The sequence below is a fragment of the Lepus europaeus genome, chromosome 10 (assembly GCF_033115175.1).
Source record: "Lepus europaeus isolate LE1 chromosome 10, mLepTim1.pri, whole genome shotgun sequence".
NCBI classification, from domain to species: Eukaryota; Metazoa; Chordata; class Mammalia; order Lagomorpha; family Leporidae; genus Lepus; species Lepus europaeus.
Genome location: NC_084836.1, coordinates 57850204 through 57874631, shown reverse-complemented (window position 1 = coordinate 57874631; position 24428 = coordinate 57850204). Strand labels below are relative to the sequence as shown.

At 37.6% G+C, this 24428-nt stretch overlaps 1 pseudogene; it reads left to right on the top strand.

The window, feature by feature from the left end:
- Nucleotides 1-20133: 20133 nt before the first annotated feature.
- LOC133767656 (NADH dehydrogenase [ubiquinone] 1 alpha subcomplex assembly factor 4-like) lies at nucleotides 20134-21595 on the top strand (annotated as a pseudogene).
- The last annotated feature ends 2833 nt before the right edge of the window (nucleotides 21596-24428 follow it).

Here is a 24428-nt window from a genome sequence, read left to right as displayed (position 1 = left end):
ATCTGGGAGTCTCTCACACAGTATCAACATCATCTACTCTTATTTTAACAAGAAGTGACTTAATCCAGAGATACAGAGGCAGGTGTTTGGCTTAGTGGGAGCTGGCATCGTGGCTCACTAGGCTAATCCTCTGCAGCGCCGGCACACCGGGTTCTAGTCCCGGTTGGGGTGCTGGGTACTAGCCCCGGTTACTCCTCTTCCAGTCTAGCTCTCTGCTGTGGCCGGGGAGGGCAGTGGCGGATGGCCCAAGTGCTAGTGCTTGGGTCTCTGCACCTGCATGGGAGACCAGGAGGAAGCACCTGGCTCCTGGCTTCAGATCGGTGCAGCGCCAGCTGTAGTGGCCATTAGGGGAGTGAACCAACGGAAGGAAGACCTTTCTCTCTGTCTCTCTCTGTCTATAACTGTCTCTGCCTTTCTCTCTTTCTCTCTCACTGTCTAACTCTGGCAAAAAAAAAAAAAAAAAAGCCACTTGGGAGGCGCACATCCCATATCAGAGTGCCTGGTCAAGTCCTGACACCTGTACTCCTAGTTCCAGCTTCCTGCTAAGGCACACCCTGGGAGGCAGTAAGTGGTGGCTCCAGTGGTTCGGTCCCTGATCCATGCGGGACATCCAGAGTCAGTCATTATTTCTTGGCTTGGGGCTGGCCCGGTCTTGGAGGGCATTTGAAGGGTGAATCACCAGATGAGAGATACTTCTTTGTTTGACTGCCTTTTAATAAATAAAATTAATTAATATTTGCAGGAGACAGGAGACATACAGGAGACAGTGTCAAAGTATATTTCTATAATATCAACCAGAAAGTGTCCAAACTGCCAACTATTGTATACACAGTGAAGGAGAAAGTAGATGGATTCTGGAGGCACATTTTTCCCATTATCAATTTTGGCTGAAGTTATGATTGAAATTTGTGACTGAAAACTCTAGAATTTTGTACTACCTTAAACATTTATGGAGCATCTCTTATTTGCCAATCATCTTGCCAGAATCTGAAAAATTAAAGAAAAATCTGCATCCATTTATACAAAATTAACTATATACACTGTTTGCTCATGATACGATATAATATAGTTCATTGTAACATTTAAGAATGTTCTAGAACAGCCCAGGCCTGCAGTGTCTGCATCCCATATGGGTGACAGTTTGAGTCCTGGCTACTCCATTTTCAATCCAGCTCCCTGCTGAAGCTCCTGGAAAACAGTGGGGTATGGGTCAAGTCCTTGGGCCTCTGCACCCACATGGGAGACCCTGAGGAGGCTCCTGGCTCCTGGCTTCAGCCTGGCCTAGCCCCAGTCATTGCAGCTGTTTGGGGGGTGAACCAGTGGATGGAAGCTCTCTCTCTCTTTGTCTAACTCTGCTTTTCAAATAAATAAATAAGTCTTTTTTAAAAAAAAAGCCTTGGAGTTCATCATATGCAAACAGATTCATCCATCTCACTTGTAAGGAAGTGTTGGCTATAGTGTGCAGTGCATGGATAGCAGAATCTAACAGTCTAATCTGTGTCATGTAAAATCAATATTCATATTTGGACTTGTATGTGTCCTACTTCTTGTATAGTTTGGGAGCATTTTATGCAAAAACAAGTTGCACAAAATTTGCTTTTGGAGAGAAATTAGAAAGAACCTGAATAGGACTAGGAGGCTGTACTTCTGAAAAATGTTCACTTGATTCATTTGTTAAAAGCTGAGGAAAGGCCGGCACCATGGCTCACTAGGCTAATCCTCTGCCTGCGGCGCCGGCACACCGGGTTCTAGTCCAGGTCGGGGCACTGGATTCTGTCCCAGTTGCTCCTCTTCCAGGTCAGCTCTCTGCTGTGGCCTGGGAAGGCAGTGGAGGATGGCCCAAGTGCTTGGGCCCTGCACCCGCATGGAAGACCAGGAGAAGCACCTGGCTCCTGGCTTCGGATCAGTGCGGCATGCTGGCCATAGCGGCTATTTGGGGGGTGAACCAATGGAAGGAAGACCTTTCTCTCTGTCTCTCTCCCTCACTGTCTAACTCTGCCTGTGAAGAAAAAAAAAAAAGCTGAAGAAAAAAATACCTCAAAAAGAAAACAAAATCGTTATGAAGGATGATTCACCGAGCAACTCACTTGTGGATGAACATGCTTTATTGTAAAACTCTTTAAAATCTGGATTTTCAAAATGATACAAGGCTAATATGTCTAATGTCTCTTGTACACAGATCTTTATCCACCCTGAGAGTTTCTTAGGATGAGGTAGAAGAAAAGATGAGAATAATAAATGAGGCAGTCTCTTGAGACTTTCAGTTTCTCTTCCTTTCTGCTGGATCAGAAACCTCCCGGGGGCTCCTTTACCAATGTTATTTTAGTATAAGTATTTCCATGTCCAATTCCAGCTGGAAACAGCCATTGTGGAGCCATGTGAAAACTCAGCAAGAACACACAAAATTAGCCTTTGGTTTTTGAGTCTTAAAAACCCTTAGGTCAGGGCTGAGTTTATTTAGAATTATTTACAAATCCTTAAAGATCAACCATGACATTCTTCACCACAGTTGTCTTAACCCTCACACTCTAGCTTTCATATTCAACCAGAAACCTCTCTCTGTGTCTCTCTGTCTCTCTCTCTCTCCTCTTCTCTCTCCACTCATTTATAACCCATTGCTTCTTCAAAGAAACTGAATGTTAGATCCAAAATATGAAAAATAAAGACCTAGACAAACTATTTTATAGGAATCCCTGATATTTGAACCCCTTGGATGATTTCAGCAAAGGGAGACTAGCTAAGAAAGATAAGAACATCTTAAGATCATTTGGGACTGAGAGTAAAGTTAAAGCAGGCATTTACTGAAATTTTCGTAAAGTCAAGTTTTAGAGTCATTCATCACTACAAGATATATTTGTAGTCTTCAACTTCCCAACAGGCAGGATTCCAAAAGCTTGTAAGTTGTTTTTCTGGATCTGAAAAGTCACTTCCCTTATAAACAATATTCTAAATTAGTAGTTCTTGGGCTTTTTGTGTCACAAAACCCTTTGAGAATTATTGAAAGGACATATTTCCTAGAAAATTATTGGAGAACATACTTCCTAGAAAAATTCCCATATATATATATATATATATATATATTCCAATTTTAATACGAATTTGGTGGCTTCATAGACCTAATGTAACGTGTTCTGATTAAGCTTTTAATTATAAAGTAAATAGAAAATGTGTCATTGCAAAAATTAAAAGAAACATAAGGAAAAAGGAAGGCTGGAGGGTGGGAACAAGAGCGGGAAGGAGGATTAGGTGGGGCATATCATTTATGTTCATAAAACTGTATATATGAAATGTATGAAATCTATTACCTTTGGACAAATTTTTTAAAAAGTTTTTTAAAAAGAATGTCTGCCCTCAAATGTGAGACTAGCCCAAATGCTGAAATCCATAGCCACAGAATGATATATGAAACAATGTACTTGTAACATACTTTCAAACATCAGCTCGCCTTGTGCCCACATTAACATTCCTGGAAGCTGTCACAATGAAGTATGGGGTAACAATGCAATGATAGTCCTGCCTCATCAGGGTGCAAGTCAAGATCTTTAGTTTCACATGATTGGAGAAAAGGTGAATATTTTGTAGCTGGGGCCAGATACTTGCCTCATTTCTAAAGGTCTCTGCTCATTGAGAAGAAATCTTTGTATCAATGTAAAGGCACTAAAACTCCTGAAATATTTGCATAGCGATTTGGTTATTTAAAAATCAGGGGTGCCTAAGTGTATACTCTGTGCCAGACCACATCCAGTGGAACTCCTTAACTATGCAACCCTCTTACCTTAGAGTCCCCCTCTCAGGAATCTGTGAGCTAGAGTTCCCATTGTAAAAGCAAACACTCCTCCAAGGCTTTCTCTAACTTTGAAAGTTTTCAAAATATCATCATAGATAATACAGTCACTACCTTCCCCACTTTTCATAGCATCTATTATAATAAATAAAAACTCTACCCTCTTTCTAGAATTTTTTTAAAAAGGTTGACATAGCCCTTGCTTTACAGTGACTCTCGTCACAGTGTCCCTAGGGCACCCATATGGGCAAATCTTAGTCCTATGCCTACCTATCTTGTCTGCACACAGAAGCCATATATCACTCTTTGTGGTTCTTGAGGCTGTCAGGGGTGGGAAGTTGTCAGTCTTAGCACCCTTGGTCTCCCTGCTACTCCTACACTCTCAGTATCTTTAGGAGACAATCAACGTCTAGAACCCAAGAATAATGTAATGTCATCCCCAGCGTCCCTCAGGATCACTTTTGCTCTCTATGGTAGAGAGATCAGCTATGGTATTTCCACTGTTCTGATAGGAACAAAAGACATATGTGTGTAGAAGCTATGTATATGAATTGTGTGACCTTAGAAATTTCCATACAAGTCAAATTCTCTTGTATTTGTATTTGAAACTGTCACTGCATAATATAAAGATGAATGCTAAAATTCAAGCTAAAAAATAAAATTTTAGACTTTCTTTACTTAGAACAACATTAAATAGCAAATAAGAAACTCCTGTGGAGGGCAACAGAGAGCCCACAGAAGAATGGGAAAATGTTTTCTATTTTGGCCTCTAATAGCACTTTCTTCTTGCTTTGTGAACAGTGGAAAGGGGGCATTCACAGTTTCATTTTTCCTTGGGTCTGTAAATTATGTAGGCAGTCCTGCGTGGGATAATAGTTCACCGAGACATCAAAGGATATGTTATGTAGAGAAAAATTTAAGACTCTGTAACTACGCTATCCAATACAAAGTCCCTAGTCACATGTGGCTACTTAATTACATGAAATTAAGAACTAGTTCCTCATGACAAGTATTCAATAGCCACATGTGACTAATGGCTACAATAATGGACATCAGGAGTATAAAAATTTCTACCATTACAGAAAGTTCTGTAGGTCAGTACTGCCCTATCATTTAAATAATTTGTAAAATGCTGGGGTAAACAACAGAAATTGATTTCTTTAATCCAGAACTTTCCTAAACCTTAGAGATACTACTGTGAATCTCCTAAGTAAAGGGATTATTGCTCGAAACATCTCCAAACTTATTCAACCAAAGCTGCTTTTTCTGCAAAGCAGAGAATTTATAGTTCAGAACTTTCATTTCAAAAAAAAAAAAAGAAATGTTTTAAGGGCTTAAGATATTGAGATATAAAAGAAAATATAGATATTTATCAATAGATTAAAATAGTTTGTTGGGGTTTGGGAATCTAACTTTATAGAACTGATGATTTCTGGAACAAGTTCAATAATATTCTTCTCCAGAGAGCAGTTTAGATTATCAAATTGCTTAACTCTTTTAATTTTTCATAATAAAAAATATTGGTTCCATGAGCTGTTGATACACATAACAGAACAATAAATTAAAAAAGATTATGCTAAGTAAAAGAAACTAGACACCAAATGTCACATTCAATATTTTATTTTTATGATTACCTCAAAAGATAAAACTATAAAGTCAGAAATCAGATAAGGGACCCTGGTGGGATAAGAGATTGAATATAGAAAGGTATGGGGTAACTTTGACAGTGACAGAATATTCCATACATTGTTATTAGTACTGGTCAAATAACTTTATGTGTTGATCAAAATGTACTGAGTTGTATATCTGAAATAGGTGGTTATACTAATATAAAGTACATTTCAATAAGGCTGATACACACACACACACACAATGAGGCTTCCATATCTGCAGGTTCCATATCCAGAGATTCAAGTAACCTTGAATTGAAAATAAGTTTTGCAAAATTGCACCTGCACTAAACATGTAGAGACATTTTTTCTTGTCATTCTTCTCTAAATAATAGAGCATAACAACTATAATATGGCATTTGCATTGTATTAGGCACTATGAAACTATAATATATAGTTTTATATCATATAATATATAGTCTTTATATATAAATTTATATATATAATTTATATAAATTATATATGAATTATATATAATATATAGATTATTGAATTTATATATGAATTATATATAATATAATGGCCCAGTAGAAAGAATGGGCCATCAAAGAAGGAGGTACCTTTCTCTGAAGGGAGGAGACAACTTCCACTTTGACTATGACCTTGTCTAAATAAGATCAGAGTTGGCAAACTCAAAAGGCTTCCATAGCCTTAGCAGTTCATGACAAGAGCCTAGGGTGATTACTGACACCATAAACAATCGTTAAATCAACAACAGGAGTCACTCTGCACTTGCTCCCCATGTAGGACCTCTGTCCTTAATGTGTTGTCCAATGTGAATTAATGCTATAACTAGTACTGAAACAGTAGTTTACACTTTGTGTTTCTGTGTTGGTGCATACTGTTGAAATCTTTACTTAATATATACTAAATTGATCTTCTGTATTTAAAGATAATTGAAAATGAATCTTGATGTGAATGGAATAGGAGAGGGAGCGGGAGATGGGGGGATGGGGGGGTTGTGGGTGGGAGGGAAGTTATGGGGGGGAAAAAGCCATTGTAATCCAAAAGCTGTACTTTGGAAATTTATATTCATTAAATAAAAGTTTAAAAATATAAAATTATAAATAAATTATATATAAAAACTATATTCTATGATTATATATAATATATAATAGTATATAATTTAATAATAATATATAAAATAACATATTATTTTATATATATTATATATTCATATATTATTATTATATTATATTATTATATTTATATATTATTATATTATATATATTTATATAATATATATAAAATATGCTTTATTTTATATTATATATATAAAATAATATGCTTTATATATATTATATATATATTTATATATATTATATATAAAATAATATGCTTTATGTATTTAGATATAACACTATATTTATATGATATGAAACTATATATTATAAATTTATATATAAAAACTATATATCATACAATAGTATTATATTATACAGTATATAATATACACATTTAAAGAATACAAGATGCTGTGTATAGGTTAAACATAAATGCCACATTATTATGTAAGAGATGTGAATATCTGCAGATTTGAGTGTGTGGAAGTTCTGGAACCAATCCCCTGTAGATCACAAGAACAACTGTAACTATACACGAACTCACACATGCGGGCACACACACAAGAAGACACTTCAAAGGTCATGGAAGATTAGAAGTATATTTATATTTGGTGCAAAAAAAAAGGCCCTTTGAAATCCATGCATAGTTTTTCCATGACACGTTTCCCATGAATTTTTTGAAGACCCCTCATATTTGTTCCAGTTCCTGGAGTTTAGTTTCTGTTCCCTTTCCTGAATACATCTTCAAAGCCACACTAGAAGCACAGAAATAGGTGGGTCTTTCAAAATAGTTTAAAAATTATGAGAAATTCTTGGGCCAACAAAATGCAATTATGTCCCAGAGTGGGGAAAGGGGATATGGATGGAGACAAGAGCAGCTGAGAGTAGAAGAGGGTCAGGCACAGTGGAGGGTGTCCTGGGGATGGTTTACTCTTTGGTGCTCTTTCTCTTTTCCCTCCTTACATTTCCCTGGGAAGATCTGTGCATTAAGAGTTAAAAAAAAAAAAAAGAAAAGAAAAGCCAGTTGACTCAGAAGTATCCTGGACAGTACTGGATAAAATTGTGTACTGCCAGAACCTAGCTAGGATGGAAAACTAGATAATAGTGGGTGCAGACACTTGGGCTGTGATTTGTGCGTTTCCTCTTTATCTACCTGCCTCAACCTCAAACAAGAAAAGTTTGAAAAGGAGCATTTGGAACAGAATGACAGAGTCTAGCTCAAGGCTTTGCCCTCTGAGTATGTTTACAGCCTCCAATAAAAAGATCTGATCAATAGGGGCACTCTTAATGTATTTCTTTTGGAAATATAAAAATACGTACAACTCTTTGTGGAAAGATGTAGCAGTTTCTTATACCTGAACACAACTACTCTATAATCTATCAATTCTACTCCTATTAATTCTTCTAAGAGAAATGAAAGCATATTCCACAAAAGCAACTGTACAAGAATATCCATAGCACCTCTGTATATAATAATATAAAACTAAGAATATGCTACGAATAAACAAGATGTAGTATACTCATATGAAGAAATACTACTCAGCAATAAAAAAAACAATGGCTAAATACAATACTTTAGATAAATCTCAAAAAACATACTGTATAAGAGCACTCTTGGCAAAATAAATCTGATTCCTATTGCCAAAAGCTCTAGAGTAAGTAAAGTTAATTATAATGAAAAATAATTAGATCAATAATGGCCACTGGGGGAATTGATTGGGAATAAATGAACATTAGAGAATTTCCTTTGATGACAGAAAGATTTTGTATCTTGATATTGCTTTGGTTGCATAGATGTATTTCTCAAAATTCTCACAGGTAGTAAAAATTTGTTCTTTCTTTCAATATATGAGAGGCAAAGAGACATGCAGAGAGAAAAAGAGAGAGAGAGAGCGTTAGCACTCCCACTGCTGGTTCACTCCACAGATGCCTACAAGGTTAAGGCTGGGTTACATATGGTGTCAAGAACAGGCAGTTCCAGGCCTCCCACATGTGTTGTAGAATTCCAACTGCTGGAGTCACCTTCCACCATCTTCATTGTCAGAGAGCCGCAGTCAAGAAAGGAAGCTCAGAAGTGAACCTAATGAATGACATGAACATCTTAACCACTAGGCTAAATGCTCATACCCAATTTGTTTATTTTATTGTATGTGATTTTGCTTTAAAGAAGAACTGAATAAAACATTAAGTTCTAGGTATAAAGTATATTCAGATTGTTAGTGCATCAAGTTTATTGAAGTCTACAGCTTTTAAACACAAAAAATAAGATGAATATATGTGATAAATCTTATATGCCAAAAGTTAACAGGTATAGAATCTAATGGTGAGTACAGGGATGTGCAGTATACAATTATTCAAAGTTTCCTTTGTTTTGAAATTTTTCATATTAAAATCAGAAAGAAGGAGAATATGCAACATGCAAAAACATAAAAAACAGGACACCTTAATTTCTTATACTTCCACATTAGGTCAACAGGATCAACCACCTGGCAGAAAACGAGAAAATTGGTACAATTTCCCTTTTAAATTCTGTTTGCAGCCATCAGAGACCTAACACATCAGTTAAGATTCAGGAAAAGAATGACATTTTTTAAAAGATTTATTTACTTATTTGAGAGGTAGTGTTACAAAGAAAGGGAGACACAGAGAGAGGTATTCTATCTGCTGGTTCACTCCTCAAATGATCTCAGGGGCTGGAGATGAGTCGTTCTGAAGCCAGGAGCTTCCTTCTGGATCTCCCAGGAGTTCAGGGGCACAAGCACTTGGGCCATCCTCAACTGCTTTCCCTGGCCATAGCAGAAAGCTGGATGAGAAGAGGAGCAGCCCAGACATGAACCAGTGCCAACACGGAATGCCTGCAGTGCAGATGGAGGCTTAACCTTCTATGCCAAACTCTGGCCCCAGGAATGAAATTTTAAGTTAGTCCATTATACAAAGGCACTTCTAATCCTAAGGACATCTGCCAACTGTATTGAAGGATGTTGAGACTCTTAGAAGTTGAGAAGCATCTGTTTTACATTCTCACAGGGCTAGAGGAACAGGAACCTACTAAACTTTGACACTCAGAATGGGGACTCCCAAAAGCAACTTTTTAAAACAAGAGTATACCAGAAATAGACTGATGTTTTGGGGAAAAAATAAAAATGAAGCTCAGGATATAATCATCTCAATCCCTGAAATTAGATAATGGTGAAATGGAACATCTCCTACCAATACTACCCACCTGAAGAAGAAAATTAATAAACCCTCTTTGAAAGGAGACAACATACCCTAACTCCCAAATTATTTCTACAGTTTTTCATATATGTAACAACTCTTCCTCAAGTAACATTACCATAAATATGCTTTTGGCTAAGTAGTGTTAACAGGGTCTGGATTCATCCTCTTGTAGGAAACAGCCAAAAATAGGACAAAATGTATGAAGTCATGATTTTCAAAACCAGAGAGTTCCAAGTGCTGAAGGACATCAATCCTAAGAGATGAGAACCATACAAGAGGAATCCTCCAGTTGGCTCAGGTTAATCTCTTGAAGAAGTTTCTAGACTGCAGTGCAGGGCAGTGGACACAAATTGAACCTGGCAAATTGAATCCGAGTAGAGATATGCTGTTGTAGACTTCTTATATTATGCAAGAAGTAGAATAATGTAATTTAAGTTCAATTTTGATAAGCTAAAGTTGCATTTATAAATACTAAACTAACCACTAATATAACACAACAAAGAGTTATATTTAATATGACAACAAAGAAGATAACATGGAATGATAAAAATTAATTTAAAAAGAGGAAAAAAGAGAAATGGAAGCAAGTAGATATGACAAAGATCATATTTAGATCATTTAGAAATTCCCTAAATTCTTTAATTAGGAAGTAGAGATATTCAGATTAGATTTTAAAGACCCAGTAATATGTTTCCTCTAAGAACATACTGTATGATGGCCGGCACCGCAGCTCACTGGGCTAATCCTCCGCCTGCGGCACCGGCACACCAAGTTCTAGTCTCAGGGCGCCAGATTCTGTCCCGATTGCTCCTCTTCCTATCCAGCTCTCTGCTGTAGCCCGGGAGTGCAGTGGAGGATGGCCCAAGTGCTTGGGCCCCTGCATCCGCGTGGGAGACCAGGAGGAAGCACCTGGCTCCTGGCTTCGGATCAGCGCAGCGCACCGACCACAGCGGCAGCCATTGGAGGATGAACGAAAAAAAAAAGAACATACTGTATGAGGACTCTTAGATGATAGTAATGCTTTGTCCTTAATTTGGGTTTTGGTTATGAATGTGATCAGATGACCAAAACGCTCATTAATCTGTACACTTAAGTGTATTTCTTATTATGTATAATGCAACAATAAGGTATATTTTTTAAAAAGTACATATCTCAGTAAAGATATATATGTTAAATTTAGAGACACAGATGCTTTAAAAGTATAAGGATTTAAAAAGGCAATACTTTACAAATTACTAAAAAGAAAATGGAGTGTCTATATTAATGACAGACTAGGGGGCCAGCACTGTGGCATAATGGGTAAAGCCACCACCTGCAGTGCTGGCATCCCATATGAGTGCTGGTTCAAAAATCGGATGCTCCACTTCCAATCCAGCTCTCTGCTATGGCCTGGGAAAGCAGTGGAAGTTGGCCCAAGTCCTTCGGCTCCTGCACCTGTGTGGGAGACCCAGAAGAAGCTCCTGGCTCCTGGCTTTGGATCAGCACAGCTCCGGCCATTGCAGCCAATTGGGGAGTGAACCAGCGGATGGAAGACTTCTCTCTCTGTCTCTCTGACTTTCAAATAAATAAATAAATATATTTTTAAAAAATGACAGAATAACTGAATTTCAGAGAAAATAATAGTGTCAAAGATGATAAATAATCAATAAAGTATAACAATTCTAAACATCAAGATATATGAAGCTAAAACTGATAGAACCACAGGAGAAATAGACAAGTTCACAATTATAATCATGTATTTAATATCCCTTGCTAAATAAATGACAGAACTAGTAGACAGATGTAAGTGAGGATATAGAAGATTAGATAAACACTAATTGAAATTATTTCTTCAGGAAAAATAGGGAAAGCACCATAAGGGAAAGTAATCATTTAAAGTACAAGAAAGCAAAGTTAATATCAACCAATTTGACATTTACAAATACCTTTGTCCACAATAGTAGAACAAATGTTCAAAAAGTTCATGAACATTCATTTTATGAAAACACTATGTACAGCTTTAACATTTTTGCACCAAAAAAAAAAAACTTTTAATTCCATTTTCCACAAACTTTTTGAACTATTCTCATATTATCTGATCATAATGGAATTAAATTAGAAGTCATAATGAAAGAAGCTACAGGCCGGTGCCATGGCTCAATAGGCTAATCCTCCACCTGCAGTGCAAGCACCCTGGGTTCTAGTCCTGGTCGGGGCGCCAGATTCTGTCCCAGTTGCCCCTCTTCCAGGCCAGCTCTCTGCTGTGGCCCCGGAAGGCAGTGGAGGATGGCCCAAGTGCTTGGGCCCTGCAGCCGCAGGAGAGACAAGAAGAAGCACCTGGTTCCTGGCTTCGGATCGGCGCAGAGCGCCGTCCGCAGCAGCCATTGGGGGTTGAACCAACAGAAAAGGAAGACCTTTCTTTCTGTCTCTCTCTCACTGTCCACTCTGCCTGTCAAAAAAAAAAAAAAAAGAAGAAGAAGAAGAAGAAGAAGAAAAGAAAGAAAGAAAAAGAAAGAAGCTATAGAAAATGCTTCGATATTTGTGAACATACAGAGGTCCTGGGAGGATGGCACAGCTAGAAAGAGCATGAAGCTGTGCCTCTAGCCTTGTGCCTTGCCCTGCGTACCTCATTGTCATCTGCCTTTCATCTACACTCTTTGTAATATCTTTTTCAAATAAATGTGTCAATTAAAGTGCTTTTCTGAGTTCTGTGAACCATTATAGGAAATCATTGAACCTTAGATTGAGGTCATGGAGACTTTGTATATGAAGCAACCTTATTAGAGGTGCTAGCGACCTTGCCTTGTGATTGGCTTCGGGAGTGAAGGAATTCATGGCTTTGAACACTTAACCTGGGTATCTGTGCTAACTCCAAGTACTTAGTATCAGAATTGGACTGAATTGTAAGAAACGCATTGGTGATGCAGAGAAATCCTTGGTGTACAGAAATATACAGTATCTGAAGTGTTGAAGTAAATAAAGTCTGTGGCATGTGCTCATGTTACAGCTATATAAAAAGCAAGTTTAGGGTTTTATATTAAAATTATCTTTAACAGCACATTTTTGTCTGCAATACTTGGCTGCCTTTAAAGCCTCTTGCTAAGAATGTGAACTCTTCACAGCGACATTTCTCTATTGCTCAGTAACACTCCATATCCAGAATATGGCACTCATGTTATGATTGGTACCATAGTGAACCCAAGAGTCTATGTTGTTTTAGTTATCTTCTGAGAGGTGAAAGACTTGTGGAGAAACATTCTGCAGAAGTGGTATGATAGGATTCTGTGCAGATAGCTGGGGCAGCTAATTGGAGGGAGCACTGGGAATCTGTCTTTGATACAAGTCCTCGGAGCAGGGAAGGGAGGCCTGATTTATTTTAGTTTTACTGCAGGATAACTGGAAAGGATGGCCTTGATTACATTACACACAGTATCTCATGGAAGGACGGACTAATAACTGATCTGTTGGCTTCCTTCATTCATCAATAGCAGCAAATCTTTCAAATTCCTTTTCCCTGGAATATTGGCAAAATTCTCAGATACTGCTCTTGCTTTTAGTTGTTATCATGGAATTATAATAAATAACCGCCAGATTGGAATTCTAATACCTACTACACCATCAAGTATTCACAAAATAAGTGTTGCTTTTTTAACCCAGCTATTTAACAACCGTGTGAATTTTAATTAGTTCTATCACCATTTGCGGGTTAGATTTTCCAAAGAGTAGGGCTAAAAATGCATCAATTACACACTACTGTTTTTTCTTAATGTTCAATTTGCATCTATATATTTTTGGGCTTTTTAAGCATATTAATAAAACTGCAATTCTTCACGTGGTATTTGACATTTGCTAGCTAAATTTGGAACTCCAACCATTTTTGGCCAATGATTTCTTACTCATCTAATTTATCCTGGTCATGTTTTTTATAGTTAATATTCTAGAAGTTACTGAGCCCCCTAGAGAAATCAGGCTAAATATTATGATTTTTAGCAGCATGATTTTACGGAGTCTAAAAATGTGCTTTATAGAAGTCATAAATCAGGGCCTGAAATGGATTGTATTTCCAAAATTGTATACATCTGGTGGCCCAAAGGGGAAGAATTACATTTGTTACAAAAGAATTGCTTAGGCAGGTTCTTAGCAGAGCTACTACAGAGATTTCTTCAGTAAAATGTTTCATCTGGTTTCTTCCAATTTAGCCAAATGACTGACAAAGTTCCTTTGTGCAGTGAATGAAGTGAGGAAGCATGGACGTTGTCAATGTTTTGATTACAAAGAAAACTCTGTTTTAATATCGTTGGAGTCGCAACTGACCTGTACCTATTACTGTCAAATGACTAATTAAATGTTTGAATGTTACCCCATTCTGCCAAGCAAGGTCCACTGCGTAGTCAGAAAAGTATGCCTAATGTAGATTTTTTTCAATTTTAGGGAATACGTTTATTACCTGCAGAAGGACATAGATACAAATTCTTAGCTTCGTCACAAAAAAGACTGTTGACTTGAACTTTCTCAATTCTCTGTTTCTTCATTTAGTAAAATGCGAATGACATCTACCTCTCTGGTGGTTTTGCTTATTTGCTTATTTTAGATCACAGGCCATCAATACGAAAGAAGGTAAAGAAAGAAAATCTCCCAGTAAAGGATCACAGGAAGTTCAAAACATATATTAGAAATATCTTTGGAAAAATGGCAGGGAAAAGTCACTACTTATCAATAGCCACATTGAATGTTAATGACTTCAACTCTCCAGTTAAAAGACACAGACTGGCCAAATGGATTAAAAAACAAAACCCATCTATTTGCTGCTTACAAGAAACACATCTTTCCAACAAAGATGCATGCAGAATGAGAGTGAAAGGTTGAGAAAAGATATTCCATGCCAATAGATCACAGATACTAGAGAGTATACATACGGCTATAAAACAAAGACTTGAAGAACTATATTAATTAATATGAAAATTTAATTTTCTTACATTGTTATGGGATTTGAAGCGTTTACAGTTTTCCATGTTGCAAGAGTGAAAGAACAACAAATAACTTTTTAATATACTTGTTTTACCTGAGGGAAAACCATTTCATAAAGCTTACTCAGTTTGGTAAGAAGGGTATAAAATAATAAATAAGTGTAGGTCATAACTAAATTAACGTGGGATCCTGGGAAAACTTTCTCCAAAAAGGCTCCAGGCTGGATCCAAGTTCTTGGTAAAGGAAGATAAAAAGCATTCTCAGAGCTCTCAGAAATTCCCGAATCCTTCCTGCTTTCCTAAGCCCAATTAAACAAGAATTTGTGAGCATTAATCCTTTTAAGAAGAGAGATCTGTTTACACCCATAAAGCAGGCAGAATAGAGAACATGTACAACATGGCCCTTTCTTAGTCTTTGTCATGGGAGTAGGAAATTCCATGGCTGTGGTTCTAAAAGTTTTGCACTAGCCTTGATATAAGAGAATGATATTTTTGGAAAATTTTTGGACCCTGATTGTGCAGGGTCCCAAGATTATGGCTTTATGGAAGGCACCAAAAATCATAATCCTGCTTCTGTTAGATAATTCTTCTTCTTAACAGCCCTGCCAGATGGTTTGGGTGTGGTGTCCTATGAATGATTTCAGTTTGTACAATACTTAGATGGGCGACACCTACAGCCATGGAGAATTATAAACCCTTTGACTGTTCTTTTCACTTTTTCTTTTTCTTCAGATTCTCTAGGACATCTCATTGTTAAATGTTCTCCTGCCACAAACATTTGGTACCTTTATTATTCATCTGGAAAGAGAAATCTGAACTTTGCAAATCACCAATTTGTTTGATATGTGTTATTAACGTTTAGTAGTCCATGCCTAAAGCCAAAACATGATATTATTCCACTTAACAAAAAGACAATGAAAACATAAGTAGTAATGAATATATGGCGTTGAAACATTTCTGAGATCAATTTACTCTCTGTAAGATTGATGCTGTATTTTAATTTTATATTAAAAATAAATATTGTTCCAAATATAAAGATGTAAGACACTACTGCTAAGAATTGTTGTTTAACAGCTTCTCTTTAATACCAACCCTAAGAAAACTCCCATTTTCCCCAAAGAAAGCCTAGTTAATTTAACAATAAATACAATTGTTACCGAGTTTTCTACATTTACTGCACACAGAAAAAGGCCCATTTCATTCATCTACTTATTCTTTCAACACAAATTTAACTGAGGAAGCAAATATCACATTATTTTGCATCTGGGAGGTTTCAGTCTTTGTTGTCCATGTAGGTTGATGGGGGAGGAAGGAGAAAGCTGGAATCGATATGATAGCAGTAAGAGCACTGACCATGTTACAGAGGCTGGCATCTGAAGGCCAGCTGAGTGATGCATGCCTATGTCTATTTAAGACAAGTATTTATAGGGCAAGTAGAATGGTAGCTGGGTCATTCAGTTTGGCTTGTGTAGCATTGCAGCTGAGGATAAGTCAGTTCTGTAAGCATAGAAGATTCATTATTCACCCAGGGTCATATGGGAAGCAAGCTCTAAGCTGCTGCCAGTAGAATCATGTAAGAAAAAAATAAAGAACTTACTGGCAGGAAATCAACAAAGAATTCCAATTGAACAGGCTCCAAAGCCTGTTTTAGAGAAGTTGGAAAAGAAGAGAGAGTTCCGTGCTCTAGAGACCTCTGGAACCTGGCTATCATTATGGACAGACAGGAAATGGGTCGTGAGAGAAGCATAATTCTGAACCCCACTGTGTAACAGAAGTGGTTCTGCTGGGACCCCAGCTCTGGTCTACCATACAGGGGAGACTTCAGGGAAGGACCTGGGAGGTTGAGGCTAACAATGGCATGAATCCAAGATACTTTTGTGTTTTCTTTTTTTTAAAGCCATATTTTAGTCTGGCAGTTAAATGTAAATTTTATTTTGATTCCAATAAGCTAAGATAACCAACCTGTGACCCTTCTAGGCAGTCCTCATTTTGTGAATTGTTCATTCAACTTACAAGAATAAGGAGTAATGTTGCTTTGGGAAACCAGATAATGCCATTATCCAAAAATGTTCTTTCATCAAGCAATCCACATACACTTTCTCCATGTTTCTCCTAGAAATAAAAATGAGCCTAGTAATATGAGAAACTTTTATTGCCTTCCAGGGAAAAAACTTGATTCATAAGGCATCTGAAAGCAAACCTAAGTTATTATTTTTTGGTTGCTAGAATTCATCAACTCTTTCCACACAGGAATATGATTTGTAGAGACAAAAATCACTGCTTTAGATTTATTTATTTATTTGAAGGCAAAGTTAGAGAGGAGCAACTGAGAGAGAGAGAGAAAGGTCTTCCATCTGCTGGTTCACTCCCCAAATGGCTGCAACGGCCGGGGCTGGGCCAGGCCGAAGCCAGTAGCCCAGAACTTCTTCCAGGTCTCCTATGTGGGTGCAAGGGCCCAAAAATGACAGAGGCCTCTCTCAGGGTAGAGGGAACAGAAAGGAGAGAAAGTAAAAGCTATAAGGCAGACCTAGCTAAAAGGAAGGGGGGGGGGGTGCTTTCAGAGAACAAGGAAGAGTGACAGGGACTTTCCGAGAAAAGATTAAAAAAAAAAAGACTTGGCCTAGTCAGTATCTATGTGCACATGTGCAATCCTGTAACAATTCTGTAAGCAATCCTATAGCTCTGGAGTATCCAGTCAGAATGCATGTAGCCATAAACGTAAAGGAGAAGTAAAGCTGTGTGTTGAAAGGTATATAAAACAACACTGCGCCACGTTCAGGGCTCAGCTTTGGATGTGAATCCACTGAGCCAAGTGCCTCCCCGAATAACAGCTGTTTCCTGCTGAAAGCCTCGGGGTCTCTCCTCTTTGCTCGAGAATCCCACTACGTTTCCAAGAATGCGGGCCATCTTCCACTGCTTCTCCAGGCCATCAGCAGACAGCTGGATTGGAAGTGGTGCAGCCGGGCAGCCGGGTCTCAAACCAGTGCCCAGATGGGGTCACAGGCAGTAGCTTTACCCACAATGTTGGTCTCAATTTTAACTGTAAAAATCTTTATTTTAGTTCCCTAACTTGAGACCCTTTAGCCAATTGAATAACTAATGCTTTGCCCTCTTAAGGCTAAGAGGCCATAAATGTTTACTGAAGCAGGTGTATGAAAGAGATTTTCCCCAAATGTGCCACGCTAAGGAAACAAAAAGAAAAGAGTGATATCAAGTAGGATACAGCTGTCCTTCCTTGTGCGTATAGACAGGAAGCTAGATATCACAGGACATTTCTGCTGTGAGCATTCACTCACCTTGCCCTGTACGAAAGTGTACCTTGAGCCCCATTGTTTGAGCTCAGCCAAGAACTTTTGCCCAGGGAATGTAGGAAACAGTAACACTAAAAATTTCGACTCTAAACTTGAGGTATTGAATGCTTTCATTCATCCCTCTCTGGTTTCTGCCTTTTGTGTGAGGTCGCCCCTGGACCATAGAAGTTGAGAAACATATGGAGCTGACCTGAATGCAAGCCACAGACAAAAACCAAGTCAGTTAAATCTCAGACTCCATCAGTTGAATCCAAGGAAAATCTCAACCCATCATACACACGACAGCAAGAAAAAACACTGCAAAAAACTGCTTTTTTCTTCTTCTGAGTTGTGAAGTAGTTTAACAGCATTATTGTGGCAATGGCTTACTGATGCATGTTTTTTTGTTGTTGTTGTTGTTGTTAACTTCCTTTAATTGATGAAATAAAAACAATGTAGCATCATGATCTGAAGAACCAAAGTTGTAAAATGTTTAGAATGGTGGACACCATAGTAGTAACTGGTAACTGTTGTTTATACTCAAATAACAGGAAGTTGGTTCAAGGCAAAGTTCTGGATCTGTGAATATACCATCGGGAAGAAGGAGAATTCTAAGTTCAGAAGTGAGACTGACAGGGAACAGAAAGGGAGATATGAAATATTTAAAGATGCCTCTGTAGGAGATGAGTCACTGCTCTTTGCATTTGAAGTACATTACAAAGCATGTGAAGTCTAATGCGGGAGTGGGCACTTAGCCTAGCAGGAAGACACCCGCAACTGCATGCTAAAGAACCTGTGCCGGTGCCTGGCTCTGGCTCTTGACTCCAGCTCCCTCCTGGTGCAGACCCTGGGAAGCAACCGTGTTTGAGTTCCTGCCACCCATATACAAGAAATGGGTTGAATTCCCAGCTCCTCGCTCCAGCTTCAGTCCAGCCCAAGCTGTTGCAGGTATTTGGGAATGAACCAGTGGGTAAGAGATCTTTCTCTCCCTCTCCCTCTCTCCTCAAATAAATAAATCTAAATTTTTAAAAAATAAAGTCCTCTGTTGAAATCTTTACTTAATTTATACTAAATTGATCTTTTATATATAAAGGTAATTGAAAATGAATCTTGATGTGAATGGAATGGGAGAGGGAGCAGGAGATGGGAGGGTTGCAGGTGAGAGGGAAGTTATGGGAGGGGGGAAGCCATTATAATCCATAAACTGTACTTTGGAAATTTATATTTATTAAATAAAAGTTAAAAAATAAAGTCCTAATATCTAATGGGTCAAAACTAAATCTTAATCCATTTATCTTCAAGTTTTCTACTCATTTTAAGATTTAAAAAATTATAGCCAGAAAGGACTTTGGAAATCATTTCAGTTAAATAATCTATTTTCGAAATAAGGAAACTGAAGACAGAATAAGAACCAAGCCACATCATAACAAATGAGAAAAAATTTAACTCAAAACTAATTTATTGAAAGACTCATAAATATATCTCCTACTAAAATATCACACCATCTCCATATTTATCAATTGATATAGGAGTTTATTTTATTGACAATATTTTGTTGTACTCTATATGGGAGTATCCCTTTGAAAGATTTATTTATTCATTTGAAAGGTGGAGTTACAGAGAGAAGGAGGACACACACACAGACACACACACACACTCAGAGAGAGGGAGAGAGGGAGAGAGGGAGAGAGAGAGGGAGAGGGAGAGGGAGAGGGAGAGGGAGAGGGGGAGAGAGAGAGAGAGAGAGAGAGAGAGAGAATGAATTTCCTGTCCACTGGTTCACTCCCCAAAAGGCTGCAATGGCTGAAGCTGGGTAAGAATGAAGCCAGGAGCCTCAAACTCCATCCAGCTTTCCCACATGGGTGCTGGGGCCCAAAGACTTGGACCATCTTATGCTGTATTCCCATGCACATTAGCAGGTAGCTGGATTGGAAGTGAAGCAGCCTGGACTTGAACCAGTGCCTATATGGGATGCTGGCATCACATGTGGCAACTTAACCTGCTGCACCACAATGCCAGCCATGGGATAATTCTTTTGTGTTTGGAGTATTGTATTATAAAATTAAGACAAAATAGCTGTAAGATCAGTTTACACAGGTTTACGGTGAAATCATATGTATTAAAACAATCTACATGGTGCGCATGCTCCGTGTGCTCCAGAGGTCGCCCGCGCCGGTGTTTTCCCACGTGCGAAGTGAACCTAAGGACATCATGTCCTGAAGAGATGGGGCCTCAGGTGGTGCGGGCGATCAGGAATTTCAAACTGGAGAACCGAGTGGAACGGGAAATCAGCAAGATGAAGCCCTCTCCCGCTCCCAAGCACCCGTCCACCAAGAGTCTCCTCAGAGAACACTTGAGCCACCATCCAGAAATTAAGGGAGAAATTGCTAGAAAAGATGACAAGCTGCTGTCCTTACTAAAAGATGTGTATGTTGATTCCACAGATCCTGTGACTACCGTGCAGGTAAAAGATGCCGAAACTCGTCAGGAGCCAAAGGAATTCAGAATGCCGAAAGGCCATCACTTTGATATGATGGATATTAAGAACATTCCCAAAGGCAAAATTTCCATTGTAGAAGCATTGACACTGCTCAATAACCATAAACTTCATCCAGAGACATGGACTGCCATCTAAATAGCACAGGAATACCATTTAGAACTGAAAGTAAATTCCCTTCTCAAATATTTTGTCACTTTTGAAGTCAAAGTCTTTCCTCCTGAAGACAAGAAAGCGATACAACCAAAATGAAGAAAATCATGAAATTACTGCTCCTGTGTGTACTTCCCATCCACCATCCCATTCATTTCCTCATTTTTAGCATATTAAATTATATAAATTGCCAGGTGTTTAATGCTCCCTACTTCTGAGAGCATACTGTTTATTGAGCGCTATTAACTTCTCAGTATTGCTCATTGAATGTATTTTGTTGTCTTTTGGATTTTAATTTGGTTTGGGCATAGTTTGAATGTATATGGCAATATGTCTAATTGGCAGATTTATAACATGACTATAAGTCAAAGAGTTAAAGTATTATTTTAGGCACATCTTACCAGCTTTTAAACTAGTCATATGGCCTCTTGGGAAATGTCTTGAATCCCTCATTTAACATTTGGAGTTTCACTTTCCAATTTAGGTGGCTTATTTTTTTACCATGGAACATTGAAAGTAAGCTTTCCTAACACATTTTCTTGTTAGGAAAAGGAGGATTTGACAGTGAGGTAGAATAAGAATATTTTCCAATAAAGGCAGATAGGAGATGGACAGAAAATTAGAAAACTACTTCAGTAAGAATTAGCAAGGACTTTGAATTTTTTTTTTCACTTATCAGAGACAGAGAAAGGGAGAGTTCCTGGTCCTCCGGCTCAGTCCTCAAATGTCCACATGAACTTGGCTGGAGCCAGGAGTTGAGAACCAAATGCAGGTCTCCATGTTATTTGAGCCACCACTCCTGCCTCTGAGGCTCTGCATAGGCAGAAAGCTGGAGTCAGGAGCAGAAGCCGGGAATAGAACACAGGTACTCCCATATGAAGTGCAGGTGTCATGACCATTAGGCTAAACACCTGCTTCCTGTTTTTTTATTTTGTTTTGAATTGATTTAGATGTGGAATAACTGTAATTGTTAAAAAAAACAATTAATGTTTATAAAATGTAAAATATTAGTAATTTTTGCATTGCCAAGTAAGTCAAAAGCTTTCAGAAAGGTAACAGTAGGAATTATTTGAAAAAAAAAATAGCTTTTTTCTTTATTTGATACAGAATTGCAAGAATAATTGAAAGAATAATTAAACCAAGAAACCATGTTAAAGAATTTGTTGATCAAATATAATCTGTTACTAATAATAGTTGAGAGAATAATAAAAATAGCAAGTGAAAAAAAAAAACAATCTACATGCTATAAAAATCACCGTTGCTTTGACTATACATGAAGATAACCTGGTGTACTTTCCAAAATGTTGGTATCTAGTTCAATACCTTGAGGTATAGCTTAGGAAATGTGCTTATTTAAAGCTATTGTAAAGATCTATAAACTTTCTCACCCTCCCCATTTTTTTTTTCTTTTTAGGCTTTATTATTACTAAATATGAACATTTTAGTTGAATACAAGTATTAAATGCTATAATATTTTCTCTATCACTTTATTTAACCCCCACAATTAGGATATTTGGTGTGTTCTTTTAAATATTTTTCTTTAACCAAGTGCTATTTATTAAAAACAAGACAACAACAATAAACCTTTACTTTTCATTCAATTTTAACTATGGTAAATATAGGTCTGGGCAAACCAAAATTGCCTTTGCATTTTAAATCTCTTTTTTCTTAACTGTACATATTAACTAAAACACAATATAAGGGTATTTCCAAAAATTTGTGGAAAATGGAATTAGAAGATATTTATTTCACTAAAACTTTTTTAAATCAATGCAGTTTTTTTCATAATAGGTATTTCCATAAACTTTTTGAAGACCCCTCAAACAAAGGTATGTGATTAGAGATATAAATAAAAATCATTCCCTCATAAAGTTTATTCAAACGTACTATTCACAAATCCCTGTTCTGAGAACTAAGAGCTATTAAGCTTTATTTTAAACATAGGTTTGGTCTCCTAAGTGCCACTTGTGCTTAAAATGATCATGAATGTGATGATAATTCCTTTAGAAGGCAATTTTTTAAAGTCCCAGACTCCTTAGTATATTTCTAGGTATTCCAACAGTTGGTTCTTTTTGAAGATTAAGTTAGACTTGAGGACACTCAGATCTGTTTTCAGAATGTGAAGGCTTAAAATACAAGCAAAACAAAACAAAGCTCCAACCATGAAAGAGTCCTCAATGCTTCCCAATGGCCAGGGCCATGCTGGAGACAGGTGGAGAACAGAACGTGGTTGCACAAGAGATCCAAGTGGAAGGAAGTGAAGAGCTGTACTTTCAGCCCTTTGGTGAGGGATGAAAGGATTCAGGCTCCCAGTCACTGGCTGTGTTTGGAGAATCTTGTGATGTGATGGCTCTTAAATCAACCTCTGACGACCAGATCTTATGATATCAGTTCTCATTCCCTCTTGTCTTGAGGGTCTATAGCTCTCTCTACTTCCTTTACCAGAAAAGCAAATTCCTTTTTTTTTTTTTTTTTGGTATCAAACTGGCTCCCATCAACTTTGCATAGGTGTCCACCATGCTCTGCATATTTGATGGCTCCTTTTCTAGGATGGTGTCTTCTAAAGATGACGCAGCATCTGTATCTTCCTTTTGAACAGTCTAAGGCTGTCAAAAAGTGATATTTCATTCCAATCAGTGCAGCCAATGTTTGTATAACCTGCATTTCATTTTCTCAGAAAGTCAGCTCCCAACTTAATGCATAAATCTGAACAAATATAAAAGACTAACCAAAAAGCCAATGAAAGATACACACATCACTGACTCTCTTTGGAGGCTATTGTAGATAAATTCTAGCCTTGTGTCTTCTGGAAGCAGCTCTGCTACAACTTCTAGAGAATTCCCCAGGATCAGCTGAAAGCCAAACTCCATAATGGTTTACAGCACCTCTGTGGCACTAAATTCTGTCATAGAGTTCCACTGTGTAACCATAACTACAACAGTCTACGACAAACTGCCAAGAACTCCATAGTCTTCCACCTGGAACCCACCCACTCACACAGGGAAACCTGAACAGGAAACCAATGGAAATGGTCTATGCAAAGGATTTTTTTTAAAACATCACAGAAAGTTTATTCTTAGAAACTAATTGAATTCCAGAAAATGGCTTCTGGCACAATGACTCTAATGATTACAAAGCATTGGAAATTCACTGTTTACTAAGCTCAACAGTGTTAATACAGATGGTATGTTCATACACTCTCATAAACCTTACTTTACAGTAACATTCAAATCTCTTGTTTTGTCAATTGTGTATGTATTACAGGCTGTGGGCCCAAAGCAATAAGTGAGCATATAAAACATGGTCCATTTTAGGAGCTAACAATTTCTTAATCACTTCAGGCAAATGAGAGCTTCATAGCAAGATTGTTTAAAGCAATGTTTGAAACATTGGAAATACATTGAATATCAAAACCTTTCAGTGTTATTAAAGATTTACGTTTAGGTTCTCATGGAATCTTAATGTGGTAATCTCGTATTGAACTGGGTATCAACTCCACTCGTTAGGAGACCATCAGGAAAATCACTCCGTTTAAGTTACATCAAATTTTTAAAATCATGTTTGTTTGTTTTTTTGTGTTTTTTTGGATTTATTTATTTATTTTATTTTTCTAAAATTTTATTTAGTAAATATAATTTTCCAAAGTACAGTATATGGATTACAATGGCTTTTCCCCCCCATAAATTCCCTCCCACCCACAACCCTCCCCTCTCCCGCTCCCTCTCCCATTCCATTCACATCAAGATTCATTTTTAATTATCTTTAAATACAGAAGATCCATTTAGTATATATTAAGTAAAGATTT